Here is a 26,443-nt window from a genome sequence, read left to right as displayed (position 1 = left end):
CCAGTAAAGGGAACCTGACAGCTGATACATGCTGACCGTGGATCGCGTAGAATGTGTCAGAAGATGGCTGCCTTATTTCAGCCACATATGTTTAACTCTGAAGCACTTTGGTATTTCAGAGAAAAATGTAGTTTAATAGCCGCCTCTTTTCCCAGCTCACTTTGTAAGAACGGTGGATTGTACTATAGCGTTCCTACCTCTGAAGCCATCAATCATATTGTACTATAGTGTGACTTTTATGTATGTATAATGTACAGAATGTGATGTGTGCTGCTACCAGGCACTAGGTAATGTAAGGGATTGTAATGCAGAAGTAACGTATAGTATTATAGGATTTGATAGAAGTAATACATAAGTGTAATATGTATATTGTAAATAAACTATGATATGGAAGTGTACAGCATAGGGTAAGATCTAGATTAGGATTTAGAACATAGATACGGTACAATTAATATTTGGGACTAGCCCACAGTGGGATGGGAATAATGATAGTATATAGCGGACTACTTCCTGATAGTTAGACAGATAAGGAAGTGCTGTAAACAAGGTCAAATTCAAGTGCAGTGGGCTTCTCACATCAGCAAGGAACTATTGTTCATGGTAGTGGGAGGCCTTACTGGAATTCCTTGCAGACATTCCTGCAAAGTCCGAAGCTCAGTGCCCAGTATAGGTACTGGAAGGAATGCCTTATCCTCTGGCTTACAGTAAATGATGGACGCGGAACCACGAGAAGGTGGCGGATCCCGGGTGCACTGCGGGACTGGGCGGTAAATCCCTGTGGTAGTCAGGAATAGCCAACATAGAGATAGTCCAGGAGGAACGGATAGTAATGTTGGAAACAGACTGTGTCAAGGAAACATACTGTGTTAAGGAAATGAGGAACAAGAAGTTGTGTCCGATACTGCATGTTACAATGTGATGAACTTGAACTGTCCAGTAACTGTGTGTCCCCTGAGTCATGTGCGGTGGCTCCGGAAGATGGAGGCCTGGAAACAGCGGAGGCCTGTGACCTACACGTGAGTACGATGCACCCCACACTGGGCAGCACATTGGGACTGGGACATCATTTTCCTGTAAAGTGCCGGAGCGTTGTGAAGCAGCGGCTCGGTCATGGCTACTGCCTGTGGTGACTTTATATCTGCACTGGAGTGACAGGTCTCACATTGCATGGGCTTGTAGGGAGAGACCTGTCACTATGGGGGAGCGGACGGGGAGAAGCCACCAGGGATCCCGCCTGTCTGACAAGTCTCCCAAGCAGCTGAAACACAGCGTTTCAGGATTAAACATATGTGGCTGAAATCAAGCAGCCAAGGTCTAATACATGCTGCTCGTGGATCAGGCAGTGTTCAGGTGTCAGGTTCACTTGACAGATGAGGCTGCAGAGCCCTATTCGTAGAGTTCCAGAGGCCCAATCTCTAGATTTCTGGGGGTCCCAGTGGTTGGACCCCTAGAGAACAACACGTTATCCACTGACCTGTTGATGGGATAACTTGTGATTTTGAAAATAGCTCTTTAAAGGGAATTAGTCATCACAAATTTCCATCTGTAATGTTGAGTCAATACTAGTGATGGGTGCTCGTTGCTCGGGTCGAGCACATTGGAATACTCGGGTGCTCGACCCAAGCAACGAGCCCAATGTAAGTCTATGGGAAACTTGATCATTTTTCAGGCAGCTACCGCCGGCAGTCTGCAGAGGGTCTAAAAATTGCCCAAATCGATGGGAAAAGTGCTCAAATAACATGGGAACAGTATGGGGAATACCCCTGGAAGCATTTCTGACTTCCAAGTCACTGCTGTGAACAATATTGTCAGAGGTATTACACCACTTTCACGGACTCACAATAAAACATACAAAAACAAAAACAAAAATGGATTTTCCTGGGAAATATGTTAAGGAACATCCTTTCCAGGGTAATGACTTGTATATAAGGCAAAATGAATAACCATAAACAAAAATACTACTCCACACCTTGGTCTATGTTCACACGTAGCGTTTTTGCTGCGTTTTTACACTTTTGCGTTGCTTTCAACTGTGACAAATGCATTCACCGGGAAATGTCATTTTAACATTTTACAACCTTATCTGGCCATGTGGTGTGTGAGACATGATCAGACACATCCTGTTTCATTTATGAAGGAGGGACTCTGAAATTCACAAAGCCTAATTTTATAGGACCATCAGACGGCCTTTACTATTCTTAAAGGGCCAGCAATCGGCCCTCACTATTCTTACAGAGCCATCAAATGACTATGCTTTGTTTTTCCCATTACTAAAGAGTGGGTCTCCTATATTGTTATTTAGTATACAGTGAGTGGCAGGGCTGCCCAAAATTTGGTCGCACCCCAATACCCCTTTGAAAATTTGGACGCACCCCCATACCCCTTTGAAGAGACTTAGAGGAGAGCCTCCTGAAAACAATGTTCCCATTATTAGGAAGTGGGTCTCCCATACTGTTTGCCTATGCAGTGAATGCAAGGGCTGCCAAAAATTTGGACCTACACCAATGCCCCTTGGAAGAGATGTAGAGGAGGGCCTCCTGACAAAAAATGTTCCCATTATTAAGAAGTGGGTTTCCCATAGTGTTGGCCTATGCAGTGAATGCAAGGGCTGCCAAAAATTGGGAGGCACTCCAATACTCCTTGGAAAATATGTGGAGGAGGGCCTCATAAAAAAATGTTCCCATTAGAAAGAAGTGGGTCTCCTATACTTGTAATGCCCACGCACTAAGTGTATGGGCTGACTAACATTTACCAATGGAGGGGTATACATGAATATACTGTATAAAAATTTTTTTTTACGGGCATCATAAACACCCTTTAAAAAAATTATGTGGGTGTTGCATCACGGACCACGGTCACCCTGGTGATATGGAGGTAGAGGATGAGGAGAAGGAAGAGGGCTAGAGCAAATAGCCAAAATCAGAAAGCGTATACCCATGTTTGGGTGTGAAGAGGTACATGGAGATACACCTCCCAAAAAAAGACACTGGATTTGAGTTTATGTTACGCTGCTATCATTCGATGGTGTTGAGAAGTCTGTCCCAATCCAGCCCTTGTTCATTTTTATAAGAGTCAGCCTGTCAGCATTTTCAGTTGACAGGCGGATGCGTTTATCAGTTATGATTCCACCAGCGGCACTAAAATCCTGCTCTGATAAAACGCTAGCGGCAGGGCAGGCCAGGACCTCCAAGGTTTAGAGAGCCAGTTCATTCCACGTGTCCAGCTTGGATACCCAATAATTATAAGGCACAGAGGAATCACGGAGGACGTTGGTATGGTCGGCAAGGTACTCCCTCAACATCTTCCCAAACTTTGCACTCCTTGTGAGAGTACCCCGCACCTCAGAACCTGTGCGATGGGAGGGGCTGAGAAAACTATCCCAGAATTTTGACAGTGTTCCCCTGCCTCTGCTGGATTGGAGTTATGTCTGTCTTGCCTGTACTCCTTGGTTGTCCAATGAACTGTGACCTCTGCCGCCAATGTTTTCAGATGGGAATTTTTTTAATAGTTTCATCAACAAGGGCCTTCTGATACTGTCCCATTTTTGTGGACCTGTCCTCCTCAGGAATAAGAGATATAAAGTTCTCCTTGCAACGTGGGTCTAGAAGTGTCACCAACCAGTAATGACTGTCACTCAAAATTTTGAGAACGCGAGGGTCACGGGAAAGGCAGCATAACATAAACTCAGCCATGCGGGCCATACTGCCAACCGGCAAGACTTCCGTGTCCTAACCAAAAGGACGACTGACCATGCTCTCCTCCTCCTCACTGTCCTCAGGCCATCCACGCTGAACAGACCGTATGACAGTTGTGCTGGTAGTATCGTCTATAGCGTATGAAACTAGCTCCTGTTCTTCCTCCTCCTCCTCTTCCTCACTGTCATGCAATCCACGTTGGGATGAGATGAGGCTGGGCTGTGTGTAATCACCCTGTATGGTTCCTTGCTCCATCTCATCGTGCGCCGCCTGCAATGCATCCTATTTGATTGTGAGCAGAGATCGTTTCAGAAGACAGAGAAGTGGGATGGTGATGCTAATTATGGCGTCATTGCCACTCACCATCTTTGTGGAGTCCTCAAAATTTTGGAGGATGGTACATACGTCTGACATCCATGTCCGCTCCTGAGGTCTTATGTGTGGTGTCTGAACTGAATACCGACGGCCTTGTTGATGCTGGTAGTCAACAACTGACCTCTTATGCTCACAAATCCTTCCCAACATCTGCAGTGTAGAGTTCCAACGCATGGGGACAGCGGTTCAGCGGTTTCAGCCACAGATTTGCCTGCTCTTTCAGAGCTGTGCACAACTCTTCAGCATTTTGCGGTTTGTCACCTAAGCATATTAGCTTCAACACAGCATGTTGCCGCTTGGCTAAGGCAGTGCTTCCAGCTTGTGACTGATGTGGTCATTTTGGAGATGGAATCTGAAGAGGAGGAGGAGGCTGAGGAGGATGAGGTGCAGGAGCTGTAGACTGTGGGGGCAACCCTGACTGACCTAGGGCCTGAAATCCTTGGTGTTGGGAGGACGTGTTCCGTTCCAAGGTCCGACTGGGTGCTGGCTTCCACTATGTTAACCCAGTGTGCCGTCAGTGAGATGTACCGTCCCTGCCTACAAGCTCTTGTCCACGTGTCCGTGGTTAGGTGAACTTTCCCGGTAACTGCGTTGTTGAGGGCACGGCTAATGTTGTGGGACACGTGCTTGTGTAATGCGGGGACGGCACACCGGGAGAAATAGTGGCGGCTGGGGACCAAGTACAGAGGGACGGCCACTGCCATCAGGTTGCAGAAAGCTTCCGTCTCCACGAGCCTAAAAGGCAACATTTTGAGCACAAGCAGTCGCGAAATGTGGGAATTTAGTAGTGTGGCCTGTGGGGCATTGGCTGCGTATTTGCGCTTGCATTCCAAGGACTGGGGTATGGACAACTGAACGCTGCGCTGGTACAAGGACGTGTTTGCTGATGGTGCTAGTTGAGAGTGTGCAATGACAGATGCAGGGCAGGAGGCATCTTTGCATGCACTATGGACAGGGGATTGGCTTGCATGCACAACAGCGGAAGAAGCAATGGTGTCACCCGCAGACACTGTTCCTGGACCCTGGTGTTTGGCCCACAAAGTTGGGTGCTTTGCTGCCATGTGCCTGATCATGCTGGTGGTGGTCAGGTTGGTAGTTTTGCTACCTCTGCTGATGCTGGCCTGGCAGGTGGTGCAAATGGTCTTTTTGGGGCTATCGGCAGAGTCTTTAAAAAACAACCAGACTCGGGAAGACCTTACAGTTGTACTGGCAACTTCCGTCATGTTGGTGTTACGGGGAACGGTTGCCCGCCTTCTGTCTGCGGCCACCACACTGCTTCTTCCTGCCTGTTGGGAGTGCTCTGCCTCCCTCCCCCTGTGTGCTGCTGTTCTCGCTCTGTATGTCCTCCTGCCATGTTGGGTCAGTTACTATATCATCCACCACCTCGTCTTCCACTTCCGCACCCTGGTCCTCCTCTTGACTTTCTGGTAATTGTGTCTCTTCATCGTCCACATTTTGTCACACTTTCCCACCATCGCCTTCGTTTGACCGTGGCTGCTTAAATATTTGGGCATCGCTACATGCGATCTCCTCTTGCCCCGCTTCAAATGGATCAGGCGAGAGGCCCAAATCTATAAATGGAAAAGTGAACAGCTCTTCGGAGTGTCCAAGTGTGAGATCAGTTATCTCCAGGCACTCGGCATGTTGGGAGGAAGGAGGATCAGGGTGAGGAGTATGCGGTCCAGACTCCCGGCTACTGAGACTTGACCGTGTGGAAGACAAGGTGGTGGTGGTGGTGGCAAAGTGACTGGAAGCATTATCCGCTATCCAACCAACAACCTTTTGACACTGCTCTGGGTTCAATAGTGGTGTGCTGCGGTCCCCTAGTAATTGGGACTGGAAGGTTGGGCGAGAAGTTGTGGGTGTTTGTTGTGGCACAATTTCAGCTTGCCCACGGCCTCAGCCTCTGCATGCACCATCACCATCACATCCAGTTCTCCGTCCCTTGCCACGCGCCTTACCCATTTTAAATGGAGGACAATATCTTCCACGCTCACTACAAATGGCTGAATTTGGAGCGTACCCATATGTGATCCGTGTGATGGACTGTTGAGGGAGGGCAGTAATGGCCCTTCACGGTTGACCAAGTGAGTGTCAAATTATTTTACAAGGTTGATTGCAATCCAATAGAAAACTAGACGGAGGCAAAGCTCTGTATGGGGGGATTCAAGAATCTCTAACCCCATTTATTTCTACTTAGCATTTTATATTGTTTTGAGTTTATCAATGGCCAATCACCTACAGCCATACTACAGGCTTGAACCAATGTTAGTACAATTATTACGGAAATACACATATGGTCATATTATCGTTAGTTCGGTTCATGGTGGAAAGTTACAAGGTCGTACATCCCGGCTCAGACTAGCTAGATAACAGGAGCAGGGTGTCTCATAGAATGTTCCTGAGAGAAAAGGTTAGTGTGGGAAAGTTGCTTGTGAATCAAGAGGAAAGAAGGAAAGAATGTATGTTATGCAAAGAGTATAATAACATGATTTTGAAGCAAGCAGACAAAATGGAGTTGCCATAGCATGAATATCAATATTTCCTTTACATTTCCCCCCTAAAAATTATGTTATTATCAACAATAGAGGTGCTTTCCCAGGGTCATGGTTTGAGCCTGAGGGACATTGGTCTTCACCCAATTAGTGCCCTTGTTACCAATTGAGGCTGTTGCGGCATGTCCATCCCCCTTGTCCGTTGATATAATCATAAAGCTCTGATATTCAGACGTGAGGTTGGTCGGGGCGGGTAAAGGTCATCATTCCCTTGTCGTCCAGGTCCTCAATGCTGGTTACATCTGGGAGGTCTATGTATAGTAGCACTGGATGTTGGTTGACAGCGTTCTCCTTGCTCTCTGATGACTGGCAGGTTTTCCTCATGCAAATTGGGATACAATAAAAGACTAGTTTTAGTAAAACATATATTAACAAGATGCAAGCAGCAATATGCAACACTCCTTGTAATATACCAGCAATCCATCCACCAATCCCTTTAAACCAATTAGCAGGATTTAAAAAGGAAAACGTATCAGACCACCAACTGTCTTTGGTCAATTCATTATGTTTGTTATATTCTTCCCTGAGTTTCCTAATGTCTTCCATTTTAACCTTTAACCGTACGGTAGAGTCGGGGTCAATATAGTGACAACAGGCTGGGCCTATAACCTGACACATCCCTCCTTGAGCTGCTGTCAAATAGTCCAGCACTAAAGTATGTTGATTAGCTACTATAATAAGTTGATTCTGCACCGCAACAGTAGTATTAATTACTTCCAATGCACTCCAAATCTGGTCATCCAAGTAGTCAGTGACTTCCACTAATTTGTCCCACATTTGTGTAACCATAGGGTAGAGGAAGACAGTACTGGCTATCTTATTGGGTATACTCATTTGTACTAAATGAGGTCTTCCTGATGGGCGTAGGGTGTTGTCCTTAGCATGTTTATAGATGGCAGGGAGAGGGATGGCTCTCAAATCTACTTTACTATAGGGAATAAGATAAGTGGCTGGAGTTAGCCGGGCCAACGTACAAGTAACCCCCTACTCCGACTGGGAGCCATTTGTACGCATTATTCCCACAGACCCAATATGTGGCTGATGGCAGATCCCATAAAGCAGAGTACTGTAATACTAATTTATGTACAAAATTGATAAAAACGGTGTTATTTGATAACATGCACTACGAAGGCATTTGTCCCAGGGGGCTACAATATCCAACATCCGGATTGCGACATGTTAGATCACTAGGCTTATATTCAGAAAATTCATGCTTTACTGCTGTTGGGGTTGTTAGGAGCACTTGGTATGCTCTGTCATACAGTGGTTCTAGTCCGTGTTTCCGAACATGCTTCTTCACATACACATAATCTCCAGGCTTGAGGGTATGACAACCTTCTGCATCAGCTGAATCTGGAATAGAAGAGGATACTAACGCATGGGTGTTAGTTAAGGCTTTGGCAAGCTGAATCACATATTGCACAACATGATCTGTTTCTTCTGATAATTGTTGTGGGGTAAATCTAGCTATGGCTGGTTGTGACCCAAATAGTATCTCATAGGGTGACCGTTTGTGTTTCCCTATGGGGGTGGTGCGTATGTGATATAGTGCAATGGGAAGGAGCTCAGGCCACTGGGCCGTAGTCTCCTGCATCATTTTGGTCAATTGCCTTTTCAGTGTGCCATTCAATCTCTCCACCTTGCCACTTGACTGTGAATGGTAAGGAGTATGTAACGCAACTGTTGATCCGATCATGGTAAGTATTTCTTGATATACACATGAGGAAAAGGCTGTTCCTTGCTTACTTTCGATAACTTCTGGGACTCCATACCGGCAAACAACTTCAGAGACCAGCTTCTTGACAGTGGTAAGGTTGCAGCCTCTACCAATGTATCTTCAGTTGTGACAACATATCTAATATGAAACCTGCCAGAGGTGTCAACATATCTGAATCCATCCGTATATAACGTAAGTTCTGGATCATCCAAGGGTACTTCCCCCACTAAAACCAGTGGAGTTGACTCTGCAATGCGGTGGAGCCTCTTTCCCCTCTCCTTCAGGTGCTGGTAGCAGGGTGGCCGGGTTGATTGTGGTGCACCGGTGTAACTTCACATTTTCTGGCAAAATCAACGAACACTGCAGCCGCAGGTGTCTCTGTGTGGACAGATGTTTAGGTTGCTGTAAAGCCAAAACAGACGCAATATCGTGTGGAGCATAAATGTGAGTCTCATGTCCAAGGATGATGTCCACCATCTTCTCAAGTAACTGCTGTGTGGCGTGAACCGCTCGTAGACAGCTGGGGGAGGCCCTGGCTACTGGGTCCAGATGCGCTGAGTAATAACCAACTGGGCGCTGCTTTGTACAGTGTCTCTGCGTGAGTACCCCAGCTGCATGCCCTCCCGTCTCAGAGACATACAAATGGAATGGTTGAGCATAGTCCGGGTTTCCAAGGGCAGGGGCTGTCATTATCCTTGATTTTAGTTGCTCAAAGGCCTGTTGCAGCTGGTCTTGCTTGGTGGTCCTTGTTATTTACATCAGCCAGAGTGTCTTCTTTTAGTGCATCATATAGGGGTTGCATCAGACGTGAAGCGTCTGGGATCCATTGTCTGCAATATGTACATAGTCCAAGGAACCGTTACAGCTCTATGGGATCTTTTGGGAATGGTAGCAGGTAGATGACCGTTTTTCTTTCTTCTGTGAGATGTCTGGCACCCTGAGTAAGGCAGTGGCCTAAGAAAACCACTCACTTGACCAAGGCAAAACTGAAGTTTCGAGGCTGAGACTCGACAATTCAGTTTTGCTAGATGCTTGAGGAGGCTAACACTGGCCCTCATGGACATTTGCTCCGTGGGGGCACACAAAAGAAGATCATCCACGTATTGTAATAGTACTACGCCAGAGTTGTCCAGCTGCCACGGCAGCAGACAGCTAGACATGTTCTTTGCAAACTGATTAGGGCTATTTTGCGCTCCCTGCGGCATCACAGTCCAAGTCAATTGCCTGCCCTGATATGTAAATGCAAACAGAAACTGACAGTCTTTGTGTAGTGGAATGCTGAAAAAGGCATTTGCTAAATCAATTACTGTAAACCAGGCTGCTGTAGATGGTATTTGTGAGAGAAGTGTATGTGGGTTAGGCACCACAGGAGTTTCCAAGACTGTCGCTGCATTTAGAAGGTAAACCCTGGATAAAGGCGGACACTAACAGCTGGCAATGAGTTTTAGTATGTAAGGAGAACCCAAGGTCCTTATAGACCTGCAAAAGGCGCCCATAAAACTTCTCAATCGACTCTCCCTTCTCTTGAGTGACATCTGTGAGGGTGGTGGATTGATGAGCCAGCTTATCCTGATCCCATATTTTAAGGGCTTGACAGAAGTCAACCCCACTCTCATACGTATTGGCGTCTAATGCTCTGTCACACACTGATCATGATGATCATCCTCATACACATTCTGGGTGTAGTGTGTATTGCGGCCTGTATTCCGGGTGTGCCAAGATGGCCGCCACCAGAAGGAAGCACACTACAGGAAGGGTGCGTTCCACTGGGAAGGAGCACACCCACTGACATCTGGTCAGAGTCCGGAGGTGATGCAATAGGTGTAATAACATGGCCACTGCAGGATGAGGATGGGGCACTAGGAGTGGCTTGGGTAGTAGTGAGGGGTGGGCCTCTTGGACGGGGTGCGTGACATGCAACACAATAATCTGCTAACAATGGATTCCTCTGGCCACAATTAGTACAGGTCAATCCCCCCCATCCGCCATTATCGGGCGGTGGCTGGAGAGCAGTATCTTTGTAATACACGTAACATGGCATCTTTCCCTTATTGTCTGTATTTTATTCCTTCTCCACCCACCCTTCTTTGACAAATTCTCTGCTGTTCTATACCAAGCCAAAGCTGTTTGTAACAATCCTTTATCTTCTAGCTTGCCCTTTTTCTACTTCATAATTAACCGGCCCTTATCTGGTAGCTCGCATATTTTAGTTAACTGTTTAAGTTTCTGCACATACTTTTTTCCTTCTTCCGATAAACTCAGCGCAGCCTTTTTTTCCACATCAGCTTCATTTTGTAGCACAAAAGAGCCAATCTTTGTTACAGCGCTAGATAATTCTCCCTTCTTGACATAAAGATAATTGAAACAACCAGGCTTCGTCTCCTCCTCTATTGCAACATACCCCTCACCACAAATCTCATGTGCAACTTTCCTAAACTTTTCAGCATCATCCAGCAATCCACAGTTAACTAATCTACCCCTTTTCTGCCGGATGCCTTCGTCCCACAATGCAGGCTGAAGTCTCCCCTCCATGGGAAAATTTAACAACTTAAACACTTTTGGTGCATTTTTAAATGATCTTTTCCCCTCTCGACTGACCATGATAGTCATCACATCCTCTCCCTCCTGCGGAGGAGACACTGTCTTTCTGCTCCACGGAAACATTGATTAAACACTGCACTGCTGCCTTTCGACTGACAAAAGATCCTTGATTTGTGCACAGTACGAGTCCGGACCTCAGCTGCTGTTCCACTGACTTCACCCCTCCCTTCGGGGGAGTCACATGTACGGTCTAGGTGAAAGGAGGAGGACTCACGTCTGCAGCCCTCCGGACAGGGGCGGAACTACCGCCCGTGCAGCCGGTTCATTGAACGGGGGCCCCGAGGGAGAGGGGGCCCCTCCAGCAGGGCCGCCATCAGGGCATGACTGCCCTGACTCCAGTATGGGGCCCAGCCGGTAGGGGCCCCCTTGGGGGCCCCCCTCTTGTGCGTCTCTCTCCTCATGGGGCCCCCGGCCCCATGCTAAGAGCCGGGTCCGGGACATCTCAGCGCTGCGCTGCTGCGGCAGCGCTTTCATGATTCCCCTGACTTCCGGTCATGTGACGGCGCCGTCACATGACCGGAAGTCAGGAGAACCTGGTGTCAGCGATTTGGACGAGCGCCAGGATTCTGCAGGGATCGCATGGGGGTAAGTATAACAAGTTTTTTTTTTTTTTAAATACAATTTACTAGGAGTGGGGGGAATGGGAAATGCACATGTGGTGGAGGGGGATGAGAGAGGTGCACATGTGGGGAAGGGGGATGAGAGATGAACATGGGGGGGATGAGAGAGGGGCACATGGGGGGGATGAGAGAGGGGCACATGTGGGGGAGGGGAATGGGAGATGCACATGTGGTGGAGGGGGATGAGAGAGGTGCACATGTGGTGGAGGGGGATGAGAGAGGTTCACATGTGGTGGAGGGGGATGAGAGAGGTGCACATGTGGGGAAGGGGGATGAGAGAGGGGCACATGGGGGGGATGAGAGAGGGGCACATGTGGGGGAGGGGAATGGGAGATGCACATGTGGTGGAGGGGGATGAGAGAGGTGCACATGTGGTGGAGGGGGATGAGAGAGGTGCACATGTGGTGGAGGGGGATGAGAGAGGTGCACATGTGGAGGGGAATGAGAGAGGTGCACATGTGGTGGAGGGGAATGAGAGAGGTGCACATGTGGTGGAGGGGAATGAGAGAGGGGCACATGTGGGGGAGGGGAATGAGAGAGGTGCACATGTGGGGGAGGGGGATGAAAGAGGTGCACATGTGGGGGAGGGGGATGAGAGAGGTGCACATGTGGGGGAGGGGGATGAGAGATGTGCACATGGGGGGGATGAGAGAGGGACACATGTGGGGGAGGGGGATGAGAGATGTGCACATGTGGGGGAGGGGGATGAGAGATGTGCACATGGGGGGATGAGAGAGGGGCACATGTGGGGGAGGGGGATGAGAGATGTGCACATGGAGGGGTGAGTGCTGCACATGGGGGGATGAGAGCTGCACATGGGGGAATTGGGAGAAAATGAGCTGCACATGGGGGAATTGGGAGTAGGGGGATAACGAGCTGCACATAATGAATGTGGGGTGGGGGACAGTAAATGATAAATGATGATGGGGTGGGGAGAGCACGGACATGATATAATGAATTGGGGCAGGGGGTGCATGTAAATAATGAATGCGGGGAGCAGGAAGTATAGAGTAGGGGGCGTTGCGGATGCAGGAGTGTAACTGGTAACAAATTGGCGGAAAGAGTAGAGGTTCTAATTAAATTATATATTAAGTGCCTATTTACAGTTAATGGGGGCACCGTGGTGGATTACAATTTATATTTGGAATGGTAGGTTGCATAATAACTAACCATATATTGATGGTGGATGCACGTCTGTATTCAGCTGCGTAATGTAGAAGTTGGGGAATGTGCTCTAGATAACTGTGTTATTTTATGCAGAGACGAGTCCTGGCTGGAAGACGTGATGGCGGTCTGTGCTGGATGAAGGAGAAAAGCGTAGCTGAAGGACTTCACCTAGAGACGTCACCAGTGAGTCAGTGTATTACATGTACACTTACACTATATACTATGTACCGGGCTCCTGTGTATAATGTCACTGGTGATCACTGTATTACCTGTACACTGACACTATATACAGAGCTCCTGTGTATAATGTCACTGGTGATCACTAGATTACCTGGACACTTACATTATACATACCATGTATAGAGCTCCCGTGTATAATGACACTTATGGTAATATTAGTAATGTGGTGGTAATATTAGTAATGTGGTGGTAATATGTGGTCTGGTCATGGTGTGGCAGTTTTTCCCCCTTCTGTGTGGTATTATTCGGTCACTATGTTGTGGTAATATGTGGTCTGGTCATGGTGTGGCGGTATTCCCTGTATGTGGTATTATTGGTCATTTTAAAAAAAAAATGTATATGACACATTCCCTTAGAGAAAACTAAATAAAAATATATCTAAAAAGAGTATTGGATATTTTAAGAAAATTTTAATAGGTTAGAGTAGGGCCCGGCCAGAAGAGTCTACCTTATCGTGGTGGCGGCTTTAAAAATCTTTTGGCCAAAACAAAAGCTGATGGCTATGTATGTGGCACCGTCACATGGCCGAACGTCAGGAGAGCCTGGTGGCAGCGACGTGGACGAGCGCCAGGATTCTGCAGGGATCGCATGGGGGTAAGTATAACAAGTTTTATTTGTTTTAAATACAATTAATTAACTAGGAGTGGGGGGGATGAGAGATGCACATGGGGGGGTGAGAGATGCACATGGGGGGGTGAGAGATGCACATGGGGGGGTGAGAGATGCACATGGGGGGACGAGAGATGCACATGGGGGGGATGAGAGATGCACGGGGGGGATGGGAGATGCACGGGGGGGTGAGCTGCACATGGGGGGGGCGAGAGATGCACATGGGGGGGTTATGTTTACATAACTTTGTTGCCTTATGAAGCGCAGGGGGGGGGCCCCCAAAAATTTCTTGCACAGGGGCCCACTACAGTCTGTGTCCGCCCCTGCCTCCGGACACTAGATATATGTATATCTGTGTGCGTGTGCTACCCAATCTTCGATCACCTGCCGCGAACGGGTCTAGGTGAAAGGAGGAGAGCTCTCGCCTGCAGCTCTCCGGACACTAGATATAGTTATATCTGCGTGCGTGTCCTACCCAATCTTCGATCACCCGCCGCCACTGAATCTAACAGTGTTCAGTCTCCTAAGGATCTTTGTCAGAAGTTAAGGAAGATTCATACAATTTTCACTTGTTAATCCGAGGTGGTATTGTTTTAAAAGCTATCAATATCAGACCCCTAATGGGACTACACCCCTATAGTCTCACCTCTGACTATATCCAACCAGGATGTCCAGAGATACTGCAAACAACCACGCACCACATGGAAACCACGCCAAACGGTCAGTATCACTAGTAAAGAACTCGTGCACTTCCCGTGGCTTACCACAGTTTTAAATAGCCAGCCTGTAGGTAACTATTTTTAATAGCAAACTGGTGTCAATAACTTCGCTGCCACACTGAAGCAAAATTTTAATGGAGGCCAGAAATGGCAGAATTTTCAGCGAACTTATATGTGATCCGTGTGACAGACAAACCACAGTTTTAAAAAGCTGGCCTGTAGGTAGCTATTTTTAACAGCAAACTGGTGTCAATAACTTTGCTGACACACTGCAACAAAATTTCAATGGAGTCCAGAAATGGCAGAATTTTCTGCGAACTTATATGTGATCCGTGTGACAGACAAACCACAGTTTTAAATACCTAGCATGTAGGTAACTATTTTTAACAGCGATCTCTTGTCAACAACTTTGCTGACACACTGCAACAAAATTTTAATGGAGACCAGAAATGGCAGAATTTTCAGCGCAATTATATGTGATCCGTGTGACTGACAAACCACAGTTTTAAATACAATAGCTGAATTTCTAGCGCTGTAATATGGAAAGGACCTGGCTGTATTCTGCAGTGCCAACAAGCAAATGGCACAGAAAAACGGTGTTCTCTGGATTGCTTTTTAAGCAAATAATCAAGATTAAGATACCTGGGGCCCCTGATACCTGGGGCTATTTCTACAAATATCAGTAAAAGCATCAGCAGAAAGAACTGGAATGGAGCCTCTTGCTATGTGCACTGCAGTCTGCTATATACCCTGCCTGCCTAGCACTGATATCTCTGCAGCTGGATTAGTCCTCAGAAGGACTGTTAGTTGAGATGGATATGTAGAGAATCTTTTGTAATACCTACACTAACTAATGAACAACCAAATCTCTCCCTAGCTCCCTACACTGCCTGATTGTTGAGTAGACTGACGAGCACAGCGGCGCCAGGTCTGATATAGACCTGATGACGCTGTGCGGCCAGCCAATCACTGTAATGCCACAACCAACATGGCTGCAGCATTACAGTGTGTGGCAGACAATCCCTGCATGTTGATTGGCTCTCTAAAGAGCACCAAGCATGCAGGGAGGGGACCCGAGCATCCGCCTGAGCATCTCAGAAGTACTTGGTGAGCTCCAAGTATCTAGAGTACTGAGATGCTCGGGCACGTACCAAGTACTTGCTAGTATGCTCGCTCATCACTAGTCAATACTGTATGAGTAACATTTTTAAACATGTGCTCATTGCAGTTAGCACTAAGACTGGAAGCAGGAAAATAATGATAGATTCCCTACACACTCTGTTAAGCCTTTAAATGTGATGAGCACAAATAAGTAACAGCCAATGTAACTGCAGCCCTGCCCAGATGAAGTGATGAGTAGTGGGGTTCTGACATTATTTCCTGGTTTCTAGTCTTTGGCTAAGTTCCCCTGATGAGTGTTATTGTATTTTTTCAGCTGCAGTTTTTTGTCTTTGATATGTTAGGTTTTATATAAAACATTTTTGTTTTGTATACATCCTGTTACTTAGCTTTGATAAAACTTTATTAATGCAGTCATGTACAGATTACATTCATTTTAGTGCATTTCACTGAGGAAATGCACTAAAAACGCATATGTGTTTTTTTACCTTTCGGATTTCCCTCGTCTCATTCACGTCTATGGGGAAAATATAGAATTAAAATGCATATTTACAGCAAGAGGAATTGACAAAGTTGCAGATTTAAAAAAAACGCACTGCTGGTTTGTTTCTTAAGCATTACAAAATAAAGAACAGTGGGCATGAGATTTCTATAAAGCCCATACACTTTTCTGGAACTTTAATATGCTGCATTTTTTGAGCAGTGAAAATACGCAGCGAAAAAAAAATGCACCAAATATTTATCATGGGAACTTAGTACTGGTGTTCAGTATCCCAGTCAGTAAATTTAGGATACTGAAAAATGTCTTGGTTTTAGCCACTCGGACTCCCTAAAATATGAAATAAAAAGTGATTAAAAGCTTACACTTACACCAAAAAATACCAACGAATAAAATAGGTCATCCTGGTTAAAAAAAAAAGCCTTCACACTGCTCCACTACTGAAAAAAAATAAAAAAGTCCTAGCCCTTAAATTACGACAACATGAAGCAATATTTTTAGTTTAACTACTTTTGGAAAAGTAAAAAAGCATAAACGCTTTAAAAATTAAGAGGGCATAATGTCCACTTGTGGGACAGCCTTTCACCAACAGACCAAGGCTTAACATTTATTTCTTATAGTAAAAACATAATTTGCATTTTTAGGGTCGAGAAAGATTAAAATCATTCACAGTTGCTAAGTTTTATATGTGTATTATCCTGTTTGGCACCTGTAGTGTCTAGATGAATTCAGGATAGGCTGGGCAGCAGCACCCGGCGCACCCGGGCAAGTGCCGGGGCCCTGAGCAGGCGGGTGGTCCTCTCGCGGTCTGGCACCCCGGTGCGCTATGGGACCCGTGAGCGGAGGAGAGCGGTGTCAGCGCCCGCCCCCCCCGCTTGCTCAGGGCCCCGGCACAATACTAATCTCTCCCCGTGCCTCCACAGCAGGTCCGGTGTCTTCTGTGGCTGCTGCACTGTGACGCCTCAGGTCAGAGAGCGCGATGACGTCTTTCCACTGCGCCCTCTACTGAGCAGTCAAAGCGCCGAGCGGGAAGACGGCGATGCAGCTGAGGAGTGCGGAGCAGCGGCAGCAGTTGAGGGGCATGGGGCATTATATGGGGGCCCAGGAGGCATGGAGCATTATATGGGGGCACAGGAGTATTGAGGCATTATATGGGAGCCCAGCCTGCATGGGCATTATATGGGGGCCTAGCCTGCATGGGGCATTATATGGGGGCCAGTATTCTGTATGGAGCATTATAATGGGGTCAGTATTCTGTATGGAGCGTTATATGGGGGCCAGTATTCTGTATGGAGCGTTATATCGGGGCCAGTATCCTGCATGGAGCATTTTATGGGGGCCAGTATCCTGTATGGAGCATTATATGGGGTGCATTATTCTGTATGGAGCATTATATGGGGTGCATTATTCTGTATGGAGCATTATATGGAGTCCATTATTCTGTCTGGAGCAATATATGGGGTCCATAATACTGTATGTAGGAGTATATTGTCCGGTCTGCACTGTGCACTGCGAGGATTCGCTGGTTTCTGAGCTATTGTAGAATTTACATAGATAAAACTCATGTAATGTAAGAAGTAAAATCTATATATATCTATATTACTCTGCGGTATCTGTGCATCATGAATCGTGGTATGTGTTAAAGGGGCCCACTGAGACTCTGTCGCCTGGGGCCCACAAAAACCTGGAGCCGGTTCTGATTCAGAAGATGGCGGTCCTGAAAAGTCTCACTGATAACTGTCTCGACTAGTAGACCACATTTATTACAACACTGGATGGTGGCCCAATTCTAACGCATCAGGTATTCTAGAATATGTATGCGGCCGACCGGGCGCGACTAATCAGCGAAGCAGTGTTTAAATGGGTTGTGCACTACTTTAAATTATCCCCCCAATGTATCCCCCCGGGGCCCCTAATGAATTTTGTAATTACATCATGTTGTCAATACTGCTTGTGACAACATCGCTAACCACGCGGCAAGTGTGAAGGGAGGACCGGGGAGCGAGGCCGCCGGTCGGGGTACTTCTGCTGCGAGCAGCCGGCAGATGACCGGCTAGCACCGGTCATCTACCAGCTGCGTCGCCGCTGATCTCCCGACGGTGGCCTGCGTGTTTCAAATCCAGCGCCAATTTGCGGCTGCGCTGTGCCAGTCGCTGATTGGTCGCGGCTGGCCGCGACCAATCAGAGAAGCGGGGTTTTAAATTTCGCGCCAATATCGCTGATTGGTCGCACCCACCCGACCAATCAGCAAAGCGTGTTTCAAATCCGGCGCCAATTTGCGGACGGACTGCGCTCGTTGCTGATTGGTGGCGGCCCACGGCTGCGAGCAATCAGGATAGCAGTGTTTTAAATTTCGCACCAATATCGCTGATTGGTCGCGGCCAGCGAACCGTGTTAGTGGGGACCAGGGAGCGGCGCTGCCTGTGCGGATACTTCCGCTACGAGCAGCCGGGAGATGACCGGCTAGCGCCGGTCATCTCCCGGCTGCATCGCCGCTGACCTCCATGCGGCTACCGTCGGGAGATCAGCGGCTAGGGCCGATGATCTCCCGACGTCAAGTGTGAAGGGAGGACCGGGGAGCGGCACCGCCTAGGCCGTCGGTCGGGGTACTTCTGCTGCGAGCAGCCAGGAGATGACCAGCTAGCGCCGGTAATCTCCCGGCTACATCGCCGCTGACCTCCGTGCGGCAGATGAGCCGCTAACGGCCGCCATCTTGTTCTGAAGTCCCGCGTCGCTGATTGGCTTGTTTTTTTTAATATTCTACCACGCAGAGATTTTTTTCAATACGTTATATGGTACAATCATTTGTATTCAGCCAATTATAATTCAAAACTGCATTCTCAATTCTTCATTCTGCTATCTTGCCTTGAGGTCCAAATACTTCCTACAGGTTTAGCGTCTTTGCTACATTCTTGGACTTATAGCCATTACACTAGGCAATATATTGTAATCTGATTTACAAAAGCCACAGAATATCACAAAATATAATGGAGCAGAGGGATTAAACATTTTCTCTGGGAAACTATGTATACTGCCGTTATGATACTGAAATGTCACTAAATCGCATCCTTTGAAAGGACTCTTTGAGATGCAAGATACAAATATTCAAAATTAGTAAATGACGCATGAATCTGAAATGAAAGCTGAATGTTCCCGCTGAGTTATCCCTCGTTATACATTTGACATTTGGTATTTTATACCAGTCATCAATTTTACAATCCTAATTTTGTCCAGTTGAATCTGCAATCAGTCTATTCTGGCCTTTTAAACAAATAATTTCAAACTTGTTAATGAAAGAAGCAAACACCATTAGTATTTACTCTGTGATATTTAATAATGTTCTAACAGGAAGCAATCTTTCCTATCCAAAATTATTCCCATAGAAATCTAAATAATACAATTCAGGTCCAGATAGGGATCTTTTACAGAAATTTCTGTGACTGTTCCCTCTGTCTATATTGGGATTGCAGCAATCCATGCCCATGTTGCAGAAACTATGGCATTCACGTGTGTAGCACTGATTAAGTTCTACATGTTAACATCGCCTTAAACCAAACAGCGCAATAATTTGAGATTAAAGACCCTCATACATATTAGATGAAAGTCGGACAAACCCCTCAATTTAGGTGGGACTGGCCAACCATTTACTGTGTATTGGGGCTTCTTGACACTTCCCTGACAGATATTGTTGGGGAGAGGAGGATAGGGTAGTTGGAATTTCAAAACTCAAACCTTTTGTTTTCAGGGTAGCCTCTGCTAGTCTGGAAATGGCTTTCTCCTCTCTCTCTCGAAAAAAAAGCTTGCCTAAGGCAAAAATGGAGTTACCAGGGTATAATAGAAAAACAGACAAAGAAAAAAAATCCAGAATAAAATGTAACTTTTAATAGATATTTTAAAAGACCGACTAATTGGTCACAAAATGGACAAACACCATAAAATGTCCGTGCAACACAGGGTAATGATCAGGGGTATAATGAGATAATGTCATTCAGGCTGGCCCTAGATGTCCCTAAATGATCTAGGACCCTACCTGACAGCGGACGTTTATCACCCTAGCGAGACGATTTGGTGTCCCCGCTCCACGTCGGCTGTCCCTTGATTGCCCTACTAGGCCTTTGCATCAGACATACATTAACTAAGAATTATTTAGCAAAATTCTTTATCCTATGCAGTGGTACTGCCCAGGTCACAGCCAGATATCTATAAACATATGATAGGTGCTAAATATAGTTCAATCTCAATCAAGAGATATAAACAGAGAAATAATCAATGATCTCAGAAAAGCAAATAAACACTGCAATATGTACTATAAGAGAAAAATGAACTTATCTGAGATAGGTAGTAGATTGCTTTCTAAAAAGGACCGGGTATTTCAATTCAGGCAGAATCCTGTAGGTTGCACCAATGCATAGGAAAAGGTCCCAAAATCATGGCACAGTAGATGCCAGCAGCTATCCCAATGCGTTTCACCCTCTCCTAGTTCAGGGTTCATCAGAGGACAGATTAGGAGAAACACCATAATAGGAGCATCGGCAGTATCAGTATATCTGCCATGGACCATCAGAGTAATGCCTGATTCAGCATTGTAGCAGACATCCCCATTCATATAGCCGTAATCACGCGCCAAAAATCCACCCACCAATAAGAATCAGGAGTCTAGAGGTCATATCCGGGGAGAGCAGTGATACACTTGTGTCCAATGAGACACTTGATGTGTCACCGCAGCGTCCTGGTGGAGCGCAGCTGCGTTCCAGTGATGCGACGTCCAGTCACATGTACCGGTGACGCAATTTCCGGTCACGCCCCCAGCCCGCGCGAACCAATGCGCTGCTAGCCACCTAACATGGAGCGCAAATGCGCTCCAACAACGTAACTACCGTTGGAGGGTAGGAAATTAATCCCCAAACTGGTGTCACTCCCTACAATGAAGTCCCATTAACAAAAACATCTATATTGGAGCGCAAATGCGCATAATCCGGTGACAGATCATAAAAGGTGGTCTATGGAGACATGAAGTATACTATATAGAAAATTCAGCAGCAGATTGTTGGGGACAGTAGAACAAGACCTGATGACAGATCATATAAAGTGGTCTATGGAGACATAAAGTATACTAAATAGAGAATTCAGCAGCAGATTGTTGGGGACAGTAAAACAAGACCTAGACTAGACTAGACTAGGTGGGGGAAAGGGGTGAAAAAGACACATACAAAAAGGCCCATATATAGTATCTAGTTAATGGTTTTTAATGTCCATGTACAGACACATCTGATATGGTATCTCAGACGATTAGGGAAAGAATAAGGATATCCCTGGTCATGGAATCTCCTTTTCAAATCATTGGCCTTTATTCTGAAATCGAGGGAAGAGGAACAATTTCTCCTTAATCTCAGAAATTGTCCCTTCGGAATACCTCGTTTCAAGGGGGCGGGATGATGGCTTTCCCAAGGGTTTCCAGGACTTTTAGTATTGATGGTCAATCTTTAGGATAGGTCACCAATATCAGGGGGTTCAGTGAAGGTGCATCAGTGCTCTAAAAGAGGCACAGCTTCATATAGTCTGTAGTGCAGCTCGCTCCCATTAAATTGTATGGAAAATAGTTTGCAGCACCACTTGTGAATTTTAGTCTGCCTCCAATAACTCACATGTCCACCATTGGCACCATTCAATTTACCAAATAAGTCATTAAAAAACAGGAAAAAACTACCCAGGTGAGGTGAAATAAATAAAATTTTTGCCATTTTTCTTTGGGTTTCATTTTTACTGTGTACATTATTTGGTAAAAATGAGCTAACAACATGATTTCTTAGGTCAATACAATTATGGTGATACGAAACATATAGGTTTTTTATTATTTTTTTTAGTGACTGATTGTGCAGCCATTTTCGGAGAACCATGAGTATCGTATTTTTCCATCAACTGAGCTGTGTGAGGGCTTATTTTTATGTACCAAGCTATAGTTTTTATTGGTATCATTTTTAGGTACACAAAATGCTTTGATCACTTTGATCGCATTTTCAAGTGGAGGATTAACAACCAAAAAACAGCAATTCTGACATTTAAATTTTTTCCCTTTATGGTATTTATCGTATGGGGTAATTAATTTTATATTTTAACAGGTGAGACTTTTCCTTCTATATCCACCCCTTCGATTTTGATTCACAGCTCTGGCTTTACCAAGCCAGATTGGGGTGGAGATAGATCAGTGTTTCCCAAACCCCATCCTCACGGCCTCCCACAGGTCATGTTTTCAGGATCTCCTTAGTATTACACAGGTGATTGACGTATCATCAAGGCATCAGGAATTCTCTCATCTGTGTAATACTAAGGAGATACTGAAAACATGACCTGTGGGGGGCCGTGAGGATGGGGTTTGGGAAACACTGAGATAGATGGAAAACAAGCAGGTATGCGTTCAGTGTCTATGCATACCGGCGCTATGCACTCCTCTTACCTGTAACAGCTGGATGTGTTCTTCTGTCTGGAGCCAGCCTGCGCAGGAGCATCGCAGTCTATAGAGGCTTCGGACAGAAGGACACATCTCTGATTATATTATAGATGTCCCCCAGTTCTGTTAATATCCCCTATCCTGGTATATATGCCCCCCTTCTTATTATACGCGGCCCCCATCCCTTCCTGGTATGCATGACACCCCTGATCCCCATCCTGGTATGCATAGCACCCCTCCATCCTGGTATGCATGGCCCCCTCATCCCCAATCCTGGTATGCATGGCCAGCTCATCCCCAATCCTGGTATGCATGGCCCCTTCATCCCAAATCCTGGTATGCATGGCCTCCTCATCCCCAATCCTGGAATGCATGGCTCCCTCATCCCCAATCCTAGTATGCATGGCCCCCTCATCCCCAATCCCGGTATGCATGGCACCCCTGTTCCCTAATGCTGGTATGCATGGCACCCATGATCCCCATCCTGATATGCATGGCACCCCTGATCCCCATCCTGGTACTTATGGCACCCTGATCCCCTTCCTGGTATGCATGGCACCCCTGATCCCCATCCTGGTATGCATATCACCCCTGATCGCTATCCTGGTACGCATGGCACCCATGATCCCCATCGGGGGCATTGGGTACGCGCCACACTTGGACAGCTCATTCAGCCAGTGGTAGTCATTACAAAACCTCCACTCTCTGTTGTCGCTCTGTTAGCACGTCATGTTCTACCCCAGCAACTCTGAGAACAGCTCCCGATTCCGCTGTAGTAGTTCTCGACACTGTTGCTTCTGGGCCGGCGATAGAGTCTTTGCAATAGTGATCTCCTCCACCTTGCCTTCGGGAGCGTCTCCCAGGCAAGGAGTTTCCACAGGTTTCCGGTCCCGCCACGGCTTGAGCAAGTTCACATGGTATATTTCGTGCGGCTTTCTTCGGCCAGGCTGGTGGACTTTATAATTAACCTCGCTGACTTTCTCCACCACCTCATACGGACCTTGCCATTTAGCCAGGAACTTGCTCTCGACTGTAGGGATTAGCACCAAAACACAGTCCCCGGGCTGGAACTGCCTCAGCCTCCCCAACCTATAGACCCTTGCATGGGCTTCCTGAGCCTGGAAGCGATGTGCTTTCATGATCGGTATCACTTTCGCTATTCTTTCCTGCATCTGGGCGACATGTTCAATGATTCTCCGGTGTGGCGTAACCTCGGCTTCCCAGGTTTCCTTAGCGATGTCCAGGAGCTCTCGCAGATGTCGTCCATACAGGAACCGGTAGAGGCTTGTGGGACCTCCCTTACCGAGAAGAGTAGGAAGGTAGGAAGGGCAGCAGGTAGTCCCAGTCATGCCCTTCCTTCTCCACGACTTTCTTGGGCATCGCTTTCAGGGTTTTGTTAAAGGCTCTACTAAGCCGTCTGTCTGCGGATGGCACACGGAGGTTCGCAGCTGGGTAATCTGGAGGACCTTGCACAGCTCCTTCATTACCTTGCTCATAAACAGGGTCCCTTGGTCTGTTAGGATTTTCTTCAGCAGACCGGTCCTGGCAAATATATGGACAAGTTCCCTGGCTATGCATTTACTCGATGAGTTTCTTAGCGGCACCTCTTCTGGATACCGGGTCGCATAGTCTATGATCACCAGAATGTATTGGTGGCCTTGGGCTGATTTGACTAAGGGCCCTACTAGGTCCATAGCAATCCTCTCAATGGGAATCTTTATCACTGGTAGTGGAACTAATGGACTACGGAAGTGGGAAGAGGGAGCGTTTTTTTGGCAGGTGGGGTAGGATCTGCAATAGTTGAGAATTTCTCGGTAACACCCAGGCCAATAAAACCTTCTTAACATCCTCTCCTGAGCTTTCTCGACCCCTAGGTGTCCCCCCAGAACATGTGAATGGGCCATATCCAGTACCCTCCATCTGTATGGCCCCAGCCTTAATAGTTGTTCCGCTGTCTCACAGCCCCTTAGTTTGGCCACCCAATATAACAACACCCCCTGAACTGCAAAGTGGGGAACCTGGTGTCGGCCCCCGGCTCTTGAGCAACCCCATTACATACAGTAACCTGGTCAAATGCCCCCTTTAAGGTCAGGTCCCAAATTTGAGCAGTCCCAAAGTTCTCTCCAGACACATCCAACTCAGGGAGGTCGCACAGTGGGAACTCATCCACTTGAGACTTTGTCGGGCGTTCTTCTCCAGGGACCTGGTTTTTACCCATGCTACTTAGTCCGGTTCCCTTCCCCCACAAGTCCCAAAACAAAGAAATATCATGGCCCAGTATGACGGGATGTATCCGGTCCTTAACCACCCTAACCTCGTGGGACTGGGCACCACAGTCTGTCCCCACTGACACTGTGGCCACAGGGTAGTCCTTGGCATCCCCATGGATGCACCGAATGCCCACAGATTTGGAAGGGACCAACTGGTGGGGAAGGGTAGCTCTGATTAAGGTCACCAGACTCCCAGAGTCTAACAGTCCAAGCACCTTTACTCCATTGATGGCCGCGGCACACGCCTGCGGGCCCTCACCAGGTCAACAGTTCACACTGCAGGCTGGATAAGCATAATAGGAACACTGTCTCCCGAGGCTGTAGTCCATGAGCTCAGGGGACATATGACACTGGGCGGCTACGTGTCCAGGGTTATGACACCGCCAACAGACTATATCCTTAACAACAGTTCTTGCGGCACCTTCAGTGGAAGTGAGACGCCCCCCCGTGGTGGCTCTAAACCCCTTTGGTGGTGAACCCGTCCCCTTTTGCGTATCCCAGTATGGGGCAGTGACTATATCCGGTTTCCCAAGGGATTTCTCAACCACCTGGTACCTCTCTATCAGGCCAATGAAGTCATCTGCGCTCTGGGGATCGCCCTGGGCAATCAATCACCACCTGCTCGACCATCTGGGCCGGAGTGGAGGACTCTCGCTGCAACCACTTCTGAACGAGATGCAGTAGATCAAACATCTGCGAACGAGGGGGTTTGTTGCTGGCATATGCCCAGTGGTGGACTCATTGGGCTCTCACCACCATATTCACTCTTAGGCATGCCAAGATCTCTATCTTTAGCTTGGCATATTCCTTGGCATCCTGCAGTGCCAAATCATAATATGCCTTTTGGGGCTCACCCGACAAATATGGCGCCAGAACCTCCGCCCACTGTTCTGGTGGGAACCTGTCTGCCGCCCTCTTGTTTCTCTCTTGAGCTGTAGCCAGCGTTTGTTTCAAAACCTCCAAATTCTGTTGAAGAAGCGTAATCCGGGCGGCTACTGCGGGTACGAATGTGTCTATCGGGAATCGAGGGAGAATTCTGGGATGGTACCCCTTATTAGCAAAGAACGGAGACTGTTTGGTGGACGCACTCTGTGAATTGTTATACGTGAATTCGGCCAACGGGAGTAAGGTCACCCAATCATTCTGTAAGTGGCATACGTAACAACGCAGGTACTGCTCCAAGGTCTGATTCGTCTGTTAAGTTTGGCCGTTAGACTGCGGATGGAAAGCAGATGACCAATTTACCTTGATGTCCAGAGCAGCACAAAAGCGTCACCAAAATCTTGAGGTAAATTGGACCCCTCGATCCGATACCACTTCATCAGGAACTCCATGTAGCCGAAAAACATTTTGTACGATAAGATCTGCTGTCTGTTTGGCTGTTGGTAAACCGGTACAGGGAATGAAATGAGCAGCCTTGGTTAACCGGTCGACTACTACTATAGTGTTCTTTCCTTTTGACGTAGGCAACTCTACGATAAAATCCATTGAACTAGACCTCCAGGGACGAGATGGAATAGAAAGGGGTTGTAACAGTTGTAATGCAGCGGCTTGCTTGGCATTACTGTATGGTCCAGGATGTGTTTTGGGCTGACCAGGTACCTCCCCCTCAGGTGACTGGTCACATGGCTGTGACATAGTGCAGGTCCTGCACTCACAGAATGTCTGATCACATGACTGTGACATCAACACAGGTCCTGGTAGTCTTGACACAGGGGTGTAGTGTGTGTAAGGCATGAGGCCTGTTCCCATGTGGGACACCGTTATAGAGTGAGGCCTAGTGAGGCCTGGTGATGCCTGGCATAGCCT

Source organism: Phyllobates terribilis, unplaced genomic scaffold (genome assembly GCF_046119375.1).
Source record: "Phyllobates terribilis strain yellow unplaced genomic scaffold, ASM4611937v1 Scaffold_2__4_contigs__length_985480577, whole genome shotgun sequence".
NCBI classification, from domain to species: domain Eukaryota; kingdom Metazoa; phylum Chordata; class Amphibia; order Anura; family Dendrobatidae; genus Phyllobates; species Phyllobates terribilis.
The sequence above is the reverse complement of the archived record's forward strand: the minus strand, read 5'-3'. Positions refer to the sequence as shown.